Source organism: Ursus americanus, chromosome 19 (genome assembly GCF_024610735.1).
Source record: "Ursus americanus isolate L20-20 chromosome 19, mUrsAme1.1.p, whole genome shotgun sequence".
Lineage (NCBI taxonomy): Eukaryota > Metazoa > Chordata > Mammalia > Carnivora > Ursidae > Ursus > Ursus americanus.
The window spans coordinates 4,365,761-4,382,071 of NC_142145.1; the positions used below are offsets into that span (position 1 = coordinate 4,365,761).

Sequence of the window (16,311 nt, forward strand, 5' to 3'; positions counted from 1 at the left end):
TGTCCGTGGACACCCGAGCTCTGACGCGTCACCTAGTCTGAGTCTCTGTGACTAGGAGCCGTTAGCAACCCTACACGCCTGCAGACTCCTTCATGGCGCTAGAAGGTTCTCTCTGCAGGTTTCTTGCCATTCATCACACAGTGTCTCATGCTTCTGTCACTTTCTTACCCCTTTTCCATAGTGCTCACCTACTAAAACTGCATTTCCATTTTCAAGTTTCCCTCTGAATTCTTCTGACTTCCATTTTGCTGCTTCTCACTAAGCCTCTGCGTCTCTCACATCTCACTCTCAACTAATTGTTACAAGTGAGGGAAGGTTAAATAACCTCCAAACCTCATTTGAATGACTGTTCTTAGACTATTTTAACACACTTCCTTTGTTTTACCTGATGTGGTACAAATTACGAAAGTAAACTCATCTGAAATTCTATCATCTTTCCTTTTTTTTTTTTTGGCCTGCTTGTATTTATCCTGCCTGCTGATATGGGTGTTAATGAATTCAAAAAATAAAAAAAATAAAATATGGATAAAGAAAGTCAGGAGAGAAAACTGGACTATATACAAATTAAGACTCTTCAAAAGGAAAATCAAAAAGGCTAAGCTTCAGTTTGCTCAGTGTCCATACTGCATAAGACTCTACAAAATTCTGGAACACGTGAATTAAGAAGCGCCTCTCAACTTAAAAGACAGATATTCTAACAAACTTAAAGTATTAATTTGTACACCAGGAGACAAACTACCAAAATGATCGAAGAGGTTAAAACATAAATGATGTACAAGTGCAGCATCTTAGGTAAGTTCTAGAACCATCTGAGACGGGAGTGAAGACGTGCTTGGGGTACCTCCTCAGTTACAAGGATGGCAGTCACCCCTCCAACAAAGCACCCTCCCCTGCCAACAGTGCGCAGAAGGTCCCCATGGTGGCACCTTACAAATGCTTCAGTGAACAAAAGAATATGGGCGACTGGAAGGAGAAGGGGGACAGGTGAATAATTTCCCCACCACCCTTCTTTCCTCACACACCCGAAATAATTAAAGCAGTGATCTAGTGGTGCTTCTCTGCTCCTTTCAAGCCTTGCTACCCTCTGTGCGCTCGGGGCAGGGTCACCGTCACATGCTTTCTCTGCCACAGATTCAGTGTTTTCAAAGATCTCCCCCTCCTTCCACACTCAGTCGCTTCTGAAGGGCTCACGCCATTTGCGAGGAGTGGCTGAGACACGCTGTTTTGGTTATCCCTCAGTGACAACAAATGCAACATTAAGCAAACAGAACACGAACCTTCTCAATAGGAAAATGCTGCGGCCCAAGCCCCAACAGACATAGTGTGTCTGCTAGTTTCCATGTGACTGTGTTTATTTCTATTCAAACTTTATGGATGAAGCACTGAAGTGACTAAAATATAGTGTTTCTCACGCGAACAATATTTCCCAAGGGGGACAGAAATATCACTAATGGCATTTAAAATAAAGTCATATACCACAAGCAAGGATTTTTAAATAAGTATGTATTATTCAACTGTGTATAGGAAAAAACACAGGACCAACCTAGGACTCCACATATACTAATACACCGTTTCTTATGACAAGGCCACGTTAGAATAAATTTGAGATTAAAATACTACAGTATAAAAATAGCAAAAACAGGGGTGCCTGGGTGGCACAGCAGTTAAGCGTCTGCCTTCGGCTCAGGACGTGATCCTGGCGTTACGGGATCGAGCCCCACGTGAGGCTCCTCTGCTATGAGCCTGCTTCTTCCTCTCCCACTCCCCCTGCTTGTGTTCCCTCTCTCGCTGGCTGTCTCTATCTCTGTCAAATAAATAAATAAAATCTTTAAAAAAAAAATAGCAAAAACAATGAAGTAGGTGAATGACTTAACACTTGAAAAACTCTGCATCACATACATCTAATTCATTCACTAATTTTTTAAAAATATCTAAATTCTAAGAAATCAGTAAAAATCGGTAGGAATTCTCAGCCCTGAGAATGCTTATGCTCTGGTAATCAGCCCCCTCCCGCGGCTGGCAGCCCTTCCTGGGTGGTCTCACCGGGGCCATTCAGGGCGCTTCACACGTGGGTGCAGCCTCCTTCAGATCCCACCTCTAAGAAAATAGGGCAGAATGATAAAACACCCCAACTCGGTAATGTCACGCTTCCACATTCCGAGGAACAGATCACAGGATTCTATCTGTGGAGAAGGATAAGGACAGGATACTAAGTTTCTGCGTCTTCACAACCTGCTTTTCCTTCCCTGTGGATATAGCAGCTGGAACCCCCCAACAAGAAGTTACTGCCCTAACACTTCCACTACTACAATAAGTGCACTTAAAAATGGCTCAAAGGCAAATGCAGCGGTTTGCATCTCGCCCTCGGAAACCTCCCGAGGCAGGTGTCCTGCTCTGCAGGCAGTCAGGTCCTGGCTGGTTCTGGAAGCCTGGCTCCCTCCACCTTCAAGGCCTGCCTTAGAGCTTCCTCATTCCCATCCAGCTGAAGCAAAGGAGCACGGAAGAGGCAGCAGAGTGGCTTCTTAAAAGCCTGACTGAAAAGTGGCTTCTACCACTTGACTCATACTTGCTTCCGGCCAGAGAGTCAGGAAAATGTGACCTGGAGCCCTGCAGCTCCATCTCATGGGAGCAAAAAACTGGCGGATTTAGGTGGGAAGCCAGCCCCCTCTACCACACACCAACCCCCAAATTATCATATCGTTTCTCATGACACCACTAAGGAAGCTCTCAGTCCTTACCAGACTTCCAAAAACCTCTGAGAAATGCAACTAGCCCCGAAGAGCATACCTGCAGCTATTACTTCCACATTTGTAACAAGGAAATTACAGATGGCATCAATCACTGACAATTCACCTAAACATCAAAACCTGAACCCACGTTGATCCTACCCATGGAGATGTTCTGATTAAGAACGTCCATGGGGCGCCTGGGTGGCGCAGTCGTTAAGCGTCTGCCTTTGGCTCAGGGCGTGATCCCGGCGTTCCGGAATCGAGTCCCACTTCGGGCTCCTCTGCTGGGAGCCTGCTTCTTCCTCTCCCACTCCCCTGCTGTGTTCCCTCTCTCGCTGGCTGTCTGTCACATAAATAAAATCTTAAAAAAAAAAAAAAAAAAAGAACGTCCAGGGGCGCCTGGTGGCTTGTCAGTTAAATGTGGGACTCTTGATTTCAGCTCAGGTCATGATCTCAAGGTCATGAGATGGGAGCTCTGCGTCGGGCTCCGCGTGGGGCTCGTGCTGGGCTTGGAGTCTGCTTGGGATTCTCTCTCGCTCTCTCCCTCTGCTCCTCCCCCTCCCCCTCCTGTGTGCTCGGGTGCTCTCTAAAACAGAACGAAAGACAGACAGACAGTCTGGGGTAGGGACAAAAGTCTAGTTTTAAAGAGCTCCCTGGGCGACTGTGATGAGCCAGACTTGGGACCTACTGGATCAAAGACCCTCCTACCTTCAAAAAGCAATACAAACTTCAGACGTATTTACAGGACGTGGAGCTGAGGCACAGAGGAAGAGGAAAGAGAGGGGAGCAAGCAAGCTGAGCCAGGAAGGAGAGTAAACGCACTGTACTAAACTGGCCACCACACAGAGAGCACCCGCCCCCCAGACCATTTACCTACGTCATCATTTGCCACAATGTCCCCTTTAGCAAACACTGCCTCAACCTATATCACCCTGAAAGCCTAGGGTGTTAAATACCACCCATATGCGAAACCACATGATGGACCCAGAAGATTCTTAATGAAAACCATTTGATCTCATTTTTTGAAAGACAATAATTTCTACTACCTCTCCTAACGATCTAAATTTCCTAAGCTATTTTTAAAAGTACATTACCACCTTAGTTTAAATTCTAATGGCTTTATAATTATATGTACTCCCATAACTATGACTCCTCATTCTATAACTGATCCAATAATTATATATCAAATTCTGATCTATAATTCACAATCCAGCAGAAATTGTAAGTGAGTTGTACACTTCAAAAACAGTAATTTATTGCTTCTTCTAGATTAAAACACCAAGTTTCCACTATATTTAGTAACTGACAAGAACGCTGGACTTTGGTTACACTGGATGATTACACTGGTATTAACTCCAATTGTGTTATACAGTGTCTTTTCCCTTTTCCCAACTAGGCTTCTTATTACCTTACTTGTTTTTATTTAATACTATTTTGTTGTTTGTTTTTATGGAACAAAAAGCACAGCATATAAGAGAAAATAAAAGAGAAGCGTGAACATCGAACACATTGATGGGCACTGAGAGTTAAGACTGAGATCATGTAGCTTTAGCAAAATGCAGCAGAAACTAGAAACGCTGAACCATCTACTGTGAGAGGGTTGTAAGAGGCCCGTGTTCTCCATTTGCCCATAAGGGATCTCTGACAAGCACTACATGTGTCTGAAATGCAGACATCCCCGCTACGGAAGGACTCTCATGGGCTGTCAACTTTTTCATGAGGGGCTGACTTTGCTAGAAAGTATGACATGATATAATTACAGATGTTTGACAGGTCTCCTGGTTTAGACAGTTTTAGAACTCTGAATATCAAACAAAAATAGTAGTGCTATTTGGTTCCATAGGATATATAATTTGACTTAGGGCTTCTAGAACCACATTTTTATTTTTCCTCTACTTGTTAATTTCAAGGAGTGACTGTCATACTATGATGGCTTTAAATAAGGTTTTCAGTACAAGCAACGTTTAAGAAAAAGTCCTCATAATATGGGATAAATATGACACTCAAAAAAAATTATCAAAGGTTAAAAAAAAAATAGGAAAAGGTAGATTTCCCAAAAGTTCCCTTTTTAGCAACCAATTGCTCAAGCAAAGAAGTATGATTTCACAAGTCCTCTGGCATAATACCACTTTCTAATGACCTGGACGGTGCAACCCTTAGAACTAGAACAGAATACAATGACTTTTTCAGCTTTAGGGACTTGTCATCTGCTGGAATGATAAAGTCATGTACATTGGTTTAAAAACAAACCTAAGACAAAGTAACTTCGCAAATGAGGTGAACAAAGGCTTTACCAGTCTTCTACACCCTCATTGTGACTTTTACTTTTTTTTACCTCGTAACTCCAACACTCAGTCATTACTGTTTTGTCGGATCGTCTTCTTGCTCAGACCTTGTCTACAGGGTGTTTCAGATCAGACAGCCTCTACTACTTTCACCTGCGTGCCCACAGGCACCTTTCCTTCTCTGTAGTGGTGTCACTGGCCCCCACAGGTTCACTGGAGGTTCAGTCCTCAACAGAGTACTTAGCACATAATATGCTTGGCACCTAGTAAGCACTCAGCAAGTATTAACAATTACTATCATGGAAACCAATTTTCTTTTTGAAATCTCTACTCCTGAAAGTAATTTTATACCCTAATCCTGCAAAAACACCATCTTTACCACAATCACCCCATCCTATCTTTTTCATACAAAGTGAATAGTCCCTTTCACAGACTTTGCAAAGAGAAAAGAAACAAACATAAATGTTTGTGTTTTAAATATTTCGTAGACACAAAAAATAATTTTAATATGTGCAAGGAATTTAGCACCATAAAAGAAAGCCCTGGGAACAGATCACAGTTGAAGAAAATGAAATCTTTATGTTTGCAGTTTCTTGGTGCCCTCATCACCTTCCCTCTTACAGAGCCATCTGTTAACATGAACCTTGTGTTTGTAACTTACCTGTTTTATTACTTTATCAAATCTGTGCATTTGATTGCAAATGCAATCATGCAATTTTGTTTTGCAAATTTCTAAACTTAAAAAAAAAAAGGAAAAATATTATATCCATTCTTCCGGAAGTATCTTTTCTTCCCCCAGATGACGTTCCTGACACTTACCTTGGTGACGCATGCAGCTAAACTCCATTCCATTTCACTACTGTATAGTCCTTCACTATAGGAGTATAATACAATTTATCCATTCTCTTGTGATGGACACTGGTTCCAGTTTTCTTTTACCAGTACAACTGTGAGCATTCTTGTACATGTCGCCAGGCACTCAAGTACAGGACTTTCTCCAGGGCAGGGGTTTGCCAATTTTAGCATGCACGCAATCACCTGAAGAGCTTGTTAAGTGGCCCCATCCCCAAGTCTGATTCAGTAGGTCCAGGGTAAGGCCCAAAATCCACAAACAAGGTTCCCATGAAATTCTGGAAACACAAGTTAGAAGCACTGCTCTAGGATAAAGACTTAAAAATGGAATTACTGGGTCAAAGGGTACATGCATCTCTAACTTTGCTAGATAATTCCAAAATTAATGTACCAAGTTAGACTCCTACCAGTTGTGTGTGAGCACTCCAGTTGTTTCCTACCTCCCAAACAGATACTGTCAGATTTTTACACTGTTGTCAACCTAATGTGTGTGAAATTATCTCTTTTTCATCCTAATTTGCCTTTCCCTAATTACTAATTAAGTTGAAAATCTTTGCATTCGGGATTACTCTTTTGTGAGATGCCTACTGGGGTCCTTTGCCCATTTTTCTATTGTTATTACTGATTTGCCGTTTACCTTTCTGGATACTAATCTTTTACCAGTATATACTGAATATATATATATATATATATATAAATTCAATAAATATATATATGCACTGAAAATACCTACTCTCATTTGTGACCTGTCTGTTCACTTACTTGATGGTTTATTTTAATAAACACAAGTTATCAGTGTTAATACCGTCAAACGTACCAATCTTTTCCTTTGTGGCCCGCACCTTCTGTGATTTGTTGTAGAGCCCCTTCCCTATACCAGAGCCCTACAACTATTGTCCTACCTTGCCTTCTATAACTTTCACAGTTTTGCTGTACTGAAGCCTTTAATTGGCCTATAGCTGACTTTTTTGAATGCTGTGATTCAGAAATGTATCCCACTCTCAAGAAGTTTCCTGTTTGGTAAAGGCCACACTCACAGCCCACAGCCAACTATAACTTTTGGGAGGATACAAAAAGTACCCCAAGTGAAATACTGATTAGGTGTTAACCGCTCACTTCTTCATTGAGATTTATTCTGCTCTCTCACGAGGCAAACAAAAATCTGAAAATTTTCAACATGAAAAGATGAAAAGTGATTAGCAAATTAGACTATGATCCCCAACCCAGCACACCCCAGGAAGAATCCTTTAAAAAATCCCCAAAACTCAATGTAGTCTCTTTCTAAAAATATAGAGAATTAAGCACTGGAGAAAGTGTGGGCAAACTCTAATTCTCAATAGTACCGGTTGGGATATAAATCTACGCACCTTTCTCGAAGTTAATTTTGCGCTCTCTCTCCACGCAAGCACACACACACACACACACCCCTACACATGTGTGTGTATACACATATACATATGTGTGTGTGTGTATATAGCCTTACAATTGGTATATTATATATACTGTATATATAGTAACGTGTGTGTGTGTGTGTGTGTGTGTGTGTGTATAGCCTTATGATAGGTATATTCTTTGGGCTATCAATGACTCTACAGGAAATAACTGGAAAAAATATGTATTTAAGGATATTCAGCATGAAACTCTTTATCATACAAAAATTATAAACAACCTAATATCCAATGATGCAGGATGGGCTAGAGCACGTCCATACACTGGAACACAGTGCAGATTACACAGTATGTTAATGGGAAAAGATGTTCACAGTATTCCAGTAACTAACAAAAGCAGTGAACAAAATGCACATATAAATATTCATTTATTCATAAATATTTATCAAGTGCCTTGTGTGTGCCAGGTACCAAGCAAGTCACTGGTAAACAAGAGATCTTTTCCCTGAATCCAAGGAGCTTGCAAGCTTTGTAGGGAGACAGACCAGATACATAACTTCAAGTTATTTGGGTTGGGATAGTAAAGGCACGCGCATTTTGAACACAGACAGTTTATAGGTGTGCATGTGTAATATATCCAGCATCAAAGAGAACACATGCACCCAGCTCCATGGAGTGCTGGTAAGCAGGAGAATACTTAGAGCAAATGCCTTGTGACGAACTGAAGTGTATCTATCTTCCACAAAAAGACTCTAGGGAGAATTTTAAGAAATGCAGTGTAGTTATGGAAAGTCATACACTGGAAGACAAACGTGAGAATGGCAGAACCACAGCAAAAGAACTGAGACAAACAGCTTCCATTCCTGCCAATTCAAAACTGAGATTGACCAAGATCAAGTACAAGTTCTTGAGCAAATAATCATTCTTCTAAGAGCCTACACTTTTCCCTTTCCCTGCTATGTTTGTGTCTAACAAATAATATAAAGCCTCCCGAGATAAGAAATATCTCACAATTGGGACCAGGCTCAAAGGATTCTGACATTATAGGTTCATTTCTTTTAAACTTTTTTTTTTAAATAATATTTTTTTATTATATTATGTTAGTCACCATACAGTACATCCCTGGTTTCTGATATAAAGTTCGAGGATTCATTAGTTGCGTATAACACCCAGTGCACCATGCAACACGTGCCCTCCTTACTACCCATCACCAGCGTATCCCATTCCCCCACCCCCCTCCCCTCTGAAGCCCTCAGTTTGTTTCTCAGAGTCCATAGTCTCTCGTTTCTTTTAAACTTCTGCACCAAAAATCAGTGAAGTGATGAGAGTCCTTAATTTCAAAGGGAAAATTTTTAACTTTAAAGCACAGGTATCACACACTACCTCAACCAAGAGATCAAAGTTAACATTCACCAGTGGTAAGACATATCTGCGTCATGTAGGTCCCCAAATGAGACTTCACCTTCAATTTAATCATGAAAGGACATCAGACAAATCCAAAACAAGGGACATTCTACAAAATAACTGACCAGCACTCTTCAAATGTATAAAGGTCATAAGAAAATAAAGAAAGTCAATAGGAACTGTCACAGACTGGAAGAGACTAAGGAGACCGAACACCGTAATGCAATGTGGGATACTGGATTGGATCCTGGACCAGGAAAAGGACATGGCGGTGAACCTCAAAGTCTTAAGATTAATTGTATCAACTGTCTGTTTCGGTAATTGCACTATGGATGCCTAAGAAGTTACTAAAGTGATGCTGGTTGAAAGGTATACAGGAACACTCTGAACTATTTTAGCAGTTTTTTTGTAATTCTCAAATTATTTCAAAGTGTAAGGATTTACAAATCATTTCAGATGAATGATACATAAAAGTATGAGATGAATCACTCATTAACTGTAACATAAAAACAGGCTACACCTCCAAAATTGTGCTTAAAAATCCCAATATTTGCAAATAAGGCTTACGCTGGGATAAATTGTAATTATTCTATAAAAGCCTGTAATTGTGATAATGTAGAAAATACAGTAATTTTCCTAGGGCACTGAAATCTCTCCAGATAAATGTTCTATTTTATTTTCCCCTTTAATCTTTTCTTAATTCAATTCAGCTTACATTTATTTAACATCTACTATGGCCATGTAACTGTGCTAGGGCCTGATAATATTTTGATATATAAGAAATGAACATTTTAGAACACAACAGAGAAAAGCATAAAGTAACAAAACTGGCAGTGATTTTTTCACTCCTATACAACCTAGCAATTAATCCAGACACCCTTTTTAGTGCAAATGTCAATAAGACGGAGGACCCTCACAGCTCACGTGAATCCCCTTCAATAATAAGTGGTTTTGACCTCTAGAATTATCTCCAAAAATTATCGTTGGAAATGCCAAAATGACTCTCTCCAAGAAACACTATATTTCTAGTCCTTTTTTTTTTTTTTCCATTTAATCGTTCTGTTTTGGGTGCACTGCTGTTTGTAATACAAAATTAAACCGCCCAATTCTCTGAGTACCAGGGAAAAGGTTACGCTGGTATAAACCCATGGAGCTTACTTACTCTCCTAAGAGATCAAAGGCAACATGGCATATGGCAGGGTTCTCAAAGTGTGATCTCAGCGCTGGCAACTTCAAAGGCACCTGGGAGGAGCTTATCAGCAGTGCAAATTCTCAGCCTCAGTCCAGACCTGCTGAGTCAGAGGCTCCAGGGGATGCTGAGCATCTGTGTTTCAACAAGCTCCCCAGGTGACTCTGGAGCACCTTAACTTTGAGAACCACTGATGGAAGCAGAAAGACTGGCCTAGAAATCAGGAAGCCTGTTTCTAATCCCAGCTCTGCCACTAATCTCTGAGACAGATTACTCAGCTTCTGTGGGGGCTCAGCCTCCTTACAGGACGACCAGAGAACTGAAACAGATCACTGCCATACTCCTTAGACCAAGATTTGATCAATCTAGAAATGCAGTCCCTTCTATAAGGCCAAAAAGTGAAAAGTATTTCACCACATCTTTCTCTTCCATCAAAATGAAACAATTAAAATTTCTTCTCTTCCTCAACCGGTCTCTGAATCATATTTAATATATCTAAAATAAGGGGTGCTTGGCTGGCTCAGTCCATAAAGCTACTGACTCTTGACTTTGGCTCAGGTAATTATCTCAGGCTCCTGGGAAGAAGTCCTAACTTGGCTCCGTGTTCAGTGGGGAGTCTGCTTCAGGATTCTCTCTCCCTCTGCCCCACCCCCCCCACTTGCATTTGTGTGCTTCCTCTCTCTTTCTTAAAAAAAAAAAATATATATATATATACACATAAATATAAATATATACACACACACAATCCCTTATTTAGATAAAATTGTGTTTGCTTTACCAAAGCAATACAAATGCTGATTTTACAGATTCCTATTTAGTTTTAGAACAAATGTGTACAAGAGGAATTCCACATAACAAAATCTCCAAGAAACCCAGCTTCTATAGACTGAATTGTGTCCTCCCCCACAATTCATGTGAAATCCCTAATCCCCAATGTGATGGTATTTGCAGGTGTGACCTTTGAGAGGTAATTAGATTAAATGAGATCATGAGGGTAGGGTCTCCAAGAATTGAAACCACAGACATTTACTTCTCAAAGGTCTGAACATGAAGTCCAGGATCAAGGTGCTGGTTCCTGGTGAGGACTCTTCCTGGCTTACAGATGGCCCCTTTCTTGCTGTGTCCTCACATGGCAGAGAGAAGATGAATCAATGTCCTTACAAGCAGGGGAAGAGAGTCCTGAGTTCTCTCTCTGCCATGTGAGGACACAGCAAGAAAGGGGCCATCTGTAAGCCAGGAAGAGTCCTCACCAGGAACCAGCACCTTGATCCTGGACTTCATGTTCAGACCTTTGAGAAGTAAATGTCTGTGGTTTCAATTCTCCAGGGTATCCTATTTTGTTATAGCAGCCGAGCTAAGACACTCACTCAAATGTCCCCACTGGTGTGGGGATCTAACACACCAGGATATAGTTCAGAACTATGCCTCCATGCTTGCACAAAGAACACGTGTGATCTGACCACAAGAAGTATTTAACAAGTTTGAAAACAAAGAACTTCAAAATGTATAGATCGAGACACCTCCATTACTGCATAAGAAACACAGCTTAATTTCTTCTCCTATTCATGGATTTATGACAGTCCCTGGTGGTCTAGTGGTTAGGATTCGACGCTCTCGTGGATTCATGAACAGGGATTCTTCTCACCACTGATACCTGAGAAACCCGTCACACAAACCCCTTCTTTGAGAATTATAAAGGTCAGAGAATTCTCCTAATTTATAAAGGTCAGAGAATTCTCCTCTAACAACAGGACCCTAATTAAAGTCAATGTTGGGAGAAATGTCCCATCAAGCAAATGAATGCCCACTAATTCTTGAGCCCTAAACTAAACCCTGTATCCTGCAAGCCCTCACTACTGCTTCCCAAGGCAGTCCCACATCATTTGCTCTGTGCATCTCCATGTTAGCATTTAGCAAAACGCATTGTGTTTCTGTATCTGCCTCCTCAAGCAGATCCTGAAATCATGCCCTGCGTTACTAACTCCAGCACCTAGAGCAGTGTCTGGAAATAAGCAGGGACCAGTGTTTGCTCGAGTGGAGCCACTTCACTTTGCTAAATACCAGTGGAACTCTGTCCTACCTAGCAGCTTGTCTGTAAATCTGAAATTATTCCAAAATACAGTTTTTAAAAGGCACCAGTGGCAGCTGTTACCAGCGACAATCACACCTGCCTTACAGATGATGCAGGAAGACATCAGCTACTGGAGAACGTTGCCTTAGTGTTTATCAGACATGCCAACAGGAGTTAGTCATCTCGAGGGTAACAAACTTGAAGAATGAGTAACGAACACATGAGATTTGAATTCTGACGTTAACTTTGGTCACATTATTTAATCTGGGTTTTAACTGGTAAAAAGGAAACAAGTTTGCTGTGCTAAACGAAGCATAAAGAGTATACGTTAGAAATGATGTTCTAATCAATATGTCAGTGCCCTTCCCTGTACGGTGTTCCAACTGGACCTAACTCCTCACCGCAGAACAGGTGCATAATGTGACTAAACCAGCAGTGGCTGCAAAGTTATAAGGCAGTCACCATCACGGCTATGACTACCTATAAAATAAAGAAATCCTACACGTGTGTCAGTGGACGCTAACCTTGCCAAGATGCCCTTCCTATTCCTGAACTCCCCAATGAAATAGAAGGGCTATTCAAAACAACACAACCGACAGGGGTCAGTATCTCCTGGACCCACCTCCACCAGACTGATCTCCAGAAAGCGGGCTAGCACACTCAGGACGTGCTCTCTGGCTGGGAAGAGGTGGGTATCTACCGGGCAAAACCCGCAGCTGCAAATAGCGGTGCACCGCAGCCCCGGGCCTCCCCCCTGGTGTCCACAGCGGCTGACCCCGAGGGGCCAGGACCCTCCACTTGGAAGTCGCGCTGCACTCGGTCACCAGCGTTGGGGGCCGCCGCCCGCCCAGTGTCCTTAACGGAAGGAGGCGCGGGTGGCAGCGGCGCATCAGTGCATCTGGGGGTGACCTGGGAGTGGGCGGGCGGAGGAGGAAACCACCGCCCTGACTATAAAACGACACCTCCGCGGCTCCGCGCTAGGGCAAGCCGGGCGGTAAGAAGCCCCCCACTGCGTGCAGGGCTGCTGACAGCCGGCCCTGCGGGGAAGCCGAGGCCCAGCCAGCCGCGCGAGCCCGGCCGCAGGGTGCCGCGCAGCGAGCGGGGGAGGGCGGGAGCGGAGGCCGGGCGCGGCCAGGCCGCGGGCGGCGGGCGTGTGCCGGGCGAGGCTGGGCTGCGTCGGGAGGGACCGGCGAGCGGGGAGGGGCGGAGGCGGGGGGAGGGGGGAGGAGGAAGAGCGAAGGGCCCTGGCGGGGCTCCCGGCGCCTAGCCGCCCGGGCCCGGGCCCTCAAGCCACCGCCCCCAGGCCCTGCGCTGACGCTGGACGGTCCCCGCCTCCAAACCCCCCGCCCCGGCCAGAGAATAACTTACCTGTTTGCCGACGGAATCGCTCCTGCTCGCCCCTCTGACTGACTCCTCCGGCTCACCGTCTTCCCTCTGGGAGGAAGGGGAGGGACTTCCTGTCTTTCCTTTGAGCGACTTCCGGCGGTTCCCAGGTCGACACCGTGGTGGACTGAGCGTCGGACACCACGACCTAAAAACAGGATCCCGGAACTGGTTTAGCGAAACCTACATCGGGTCCCCTGTTTCTGCCTCGCATGGCCGGCCGACCCGTGTGCAGCCTTGTTTTCAGTCCATCAGCTCTTGCCGGAAGCCACTCAGATAAAACCGGAAGTCCCACCCGTCCCCCGGAGAGGAAAACGGAAGGCTAAAGGAGTCAATCTAAACAAGGGGGAGTTGCGTGTCAGCCTGCAAGTCCCGCCGTGTCTGTCCAGGAGGGCCCGCTGAGATTTCCAAAGGGTCCCAAAGCGGGAACCTCCGGGCCGGTCCTGCCTCCTCCCTATCCCAACCTTCCCCACTCCGCCTCCTCGCCATAACGGGCCCCGAGGGCGGCGCGGGGGACACGGACGCGGCCCGGGCCTGCGCGGGCCGGCCGTCCTCTATCTTGGCCGGGTCCGAGGGGCGCCCGGCGCCTGTGCGGCCCTTTTCTCAAGGGGCAAGGGGTTTGTGCTGTGCTGGGTGCGTGCGCAGCTCCAACTTCGGAAGAAAACTCGGGTGACTCCAGAGGGTTTCTCGGAGTCTCAGGCTCTAGGAAGCCACGAGCGGAATTCCAACACTAACGGCAAGGCAAAGACGCTGAATGTGGGTTCTCCAGTTTGGCAGGAAAAGCTGAAAAGCACTTGGTGTTTAAAACGTTCCCGTACTGGCCTCTTTTAAAAACGTTAAGGGCACGGCATAAAGATTGTTAGAAAGCAAGCATGACCTGGATGCAGTAGTCACAGCCCCCTCCCACCCCTGGACAGGACCATACACAGACCTCCAGTTTAGAACCCTAGCTTTGGAAACTCAAAATCTGGCAAGAAGACCACAGCTTGCAAAATGCAATGGCAGAGACGTTGTATAAAGCAATGGGCAGGGATCCCCTCTTGGGGTCAGATTGTGAAGATACTGTTGGCTAGGGACACTTGTTAAATAATTTGTATTTAGATAATTTTAATCAAATGGGATTTTAAAATTATGGCCTTATGATTCATGGTGAAAGGCTTTCTAAACCAAATCATCTCTCAAGGTCAAGCCCAGCTCAATTCTTTTTTAAAACTGTGAATATTTAGGTGATGATAACATTTTTTAATATCTTTTAGAGGGGCACCTGGGTGGCTCCATTGATTAAGCATCTGCCTTGGACTCAGGTCATGATCTCAGGGTCCTGAGATCCCTGTTCAGTAAGGAGTCTGGTTCTCCCTCTCCCTCTGCCCCTCCCCACTGCTTGTGTGCCCTCTCTCTCAAATAAATAAAATCTTTAAAAATATATATACGTATATATTTTAGAATAATTTTCCTAGTTGTTACCTGGTCAGATTCCCATTATAATTCACATGAATTCTCATATCTATCTTCCACTGTAGGATACTGAAGTTTAGAATAGTCAACTGTTCCAAGATCACACAGCTAGTAAAGGTGGGATTCAGCTTTAGACTCCAGTCAGCCTTTTCCTGTCTACCACGCTCAGTTTAGTAGTAGTGAATTAAAAGTTCTAGAGAAACACATGGGAAACAATTTCCTTAAGAACAGGCGGCTGTCAATGTTTATACCATTAACCAACATTTACTGCGTGAAAACACTAATGTAAACATTACTGGTAAAAGATAAATGATAAACTAGGTTCATTCTCCAAAAAGTTCACTTGAAAATTACTTAGAATTCACTTGAAAATGTAGAACTTAGAATCTTGTAATGTCTGTTTTGACAGTGTTAGTCTTGCATGACACGGTTATACCTCTGAACACTAACAGTAGCTAGTGCAGTTCTCCATATGGATTAGGCATCCTGTTGGTCTTTGGGTGATTGATCTACCTTTCTTAACTTGGGGGTTTAGTTAACATGTCATCTTTCTTGAGCACTGGAACAAAATTCAAGTTTATTTTTCATTTTTATCCTCCATTATTTTGCCGAAACAGAACTTTTACATCATAATGTGACCTTAAGGAAGTCAGCTGGACCTCATTTTACTCATGTGTAAATTTGTGGTGCTGTTTTCCCTAATTAAAAAAAAATGCAAGAATAATAGATTTCATTTCCTTCATACAAGCTGATCGTTCACACTCAACTAGAATTTGGAGAACATTTCATTGCTGACCTCTCTTTTTGCTTTATAAAGTTTTATTTTGAAATTTAAAAGTAGAAAAAATTCCCATGTTTCCTCTAACCAGATTCTATAATTATCAACATTTTACTATATTTGCTTCATTGTTATGCATATTTTTTCCAGAACCATTTGAAAATAGATCGCAAACATGATGTCCTTTTACCCCTACAAATGTCAGTGTACATTTCGTAAGAACATGGATAGGCTCTTAGATAGCAATGCAATTATCAAAATCAAGAAATGAATGCTGATACAATGCTCTTATTTAATAATTAGACCTTATTCATATTTGTGCACCCATTTTTTGTCTTGTTCCCTTTATTATATAATTTAAAGGATTTCCAAAAGAGGTTACAGATGAAGCACAGAAAACAACAAAGTGGGGGAGACCTTAATCTCACTATATTAGTAATTTCATTAAGTGTTATTGACTAAATACTCCATTAAGAAGAAGAGATTGCCAGAATGGATAGAAAATATCTTGGACCCAAGTGTTGCTTACAAGAGATGTTTGTTAAGAATGATATCTTTCCATGTCTTCTGGCCTCCATTTGTTTCTGATGGAGCAGAGATCATTCAGATCATTCCTCCTTTGCATGTTTTCCCTATATGTCATGTCATTTTTCTCTCGATACTTTCACATTTTTCTCTTTATTTTTGACTTTCAGTGGTTTGATAATGATGTGTCTCACCATAATTTTCTTCATACTACCTGCTTGGTGATTTCTGTAAGTTAACATATTTCACCAA

The 16,311-nt window shown here is 42.9% G+C and overlaps 1 protein-coding gene across 4 annotated transcripts in view; it reads right to left on the minus strand.

The window, feature by feature from the left end:
• ZNF407 (zinc finger protein 407) overlaps positions 1-13,756 on the minus strand; it is a 530,536-nt gene extending 516,780 nt beyond the window's left edge. For 2 of the 4 annotated variants that reach the window (XR_015727572.1, XM_045790276.2), the window contains exon 1: positions 13,287-13,753. The gene's annotated coding sequence lies outside the window, so the exon portion shown is untranslated. Of the gene's footprint in view, positions 1-13,286 lie in introns of all 4 variants that reach the window. The other 2 variants (XM_087869725.1, XM_045790275.2) reach the window with 2 other exon arrangements.
• Between the last annotated feature and the right edge of the window lie 2,555 nt (positions 13,757-16,311).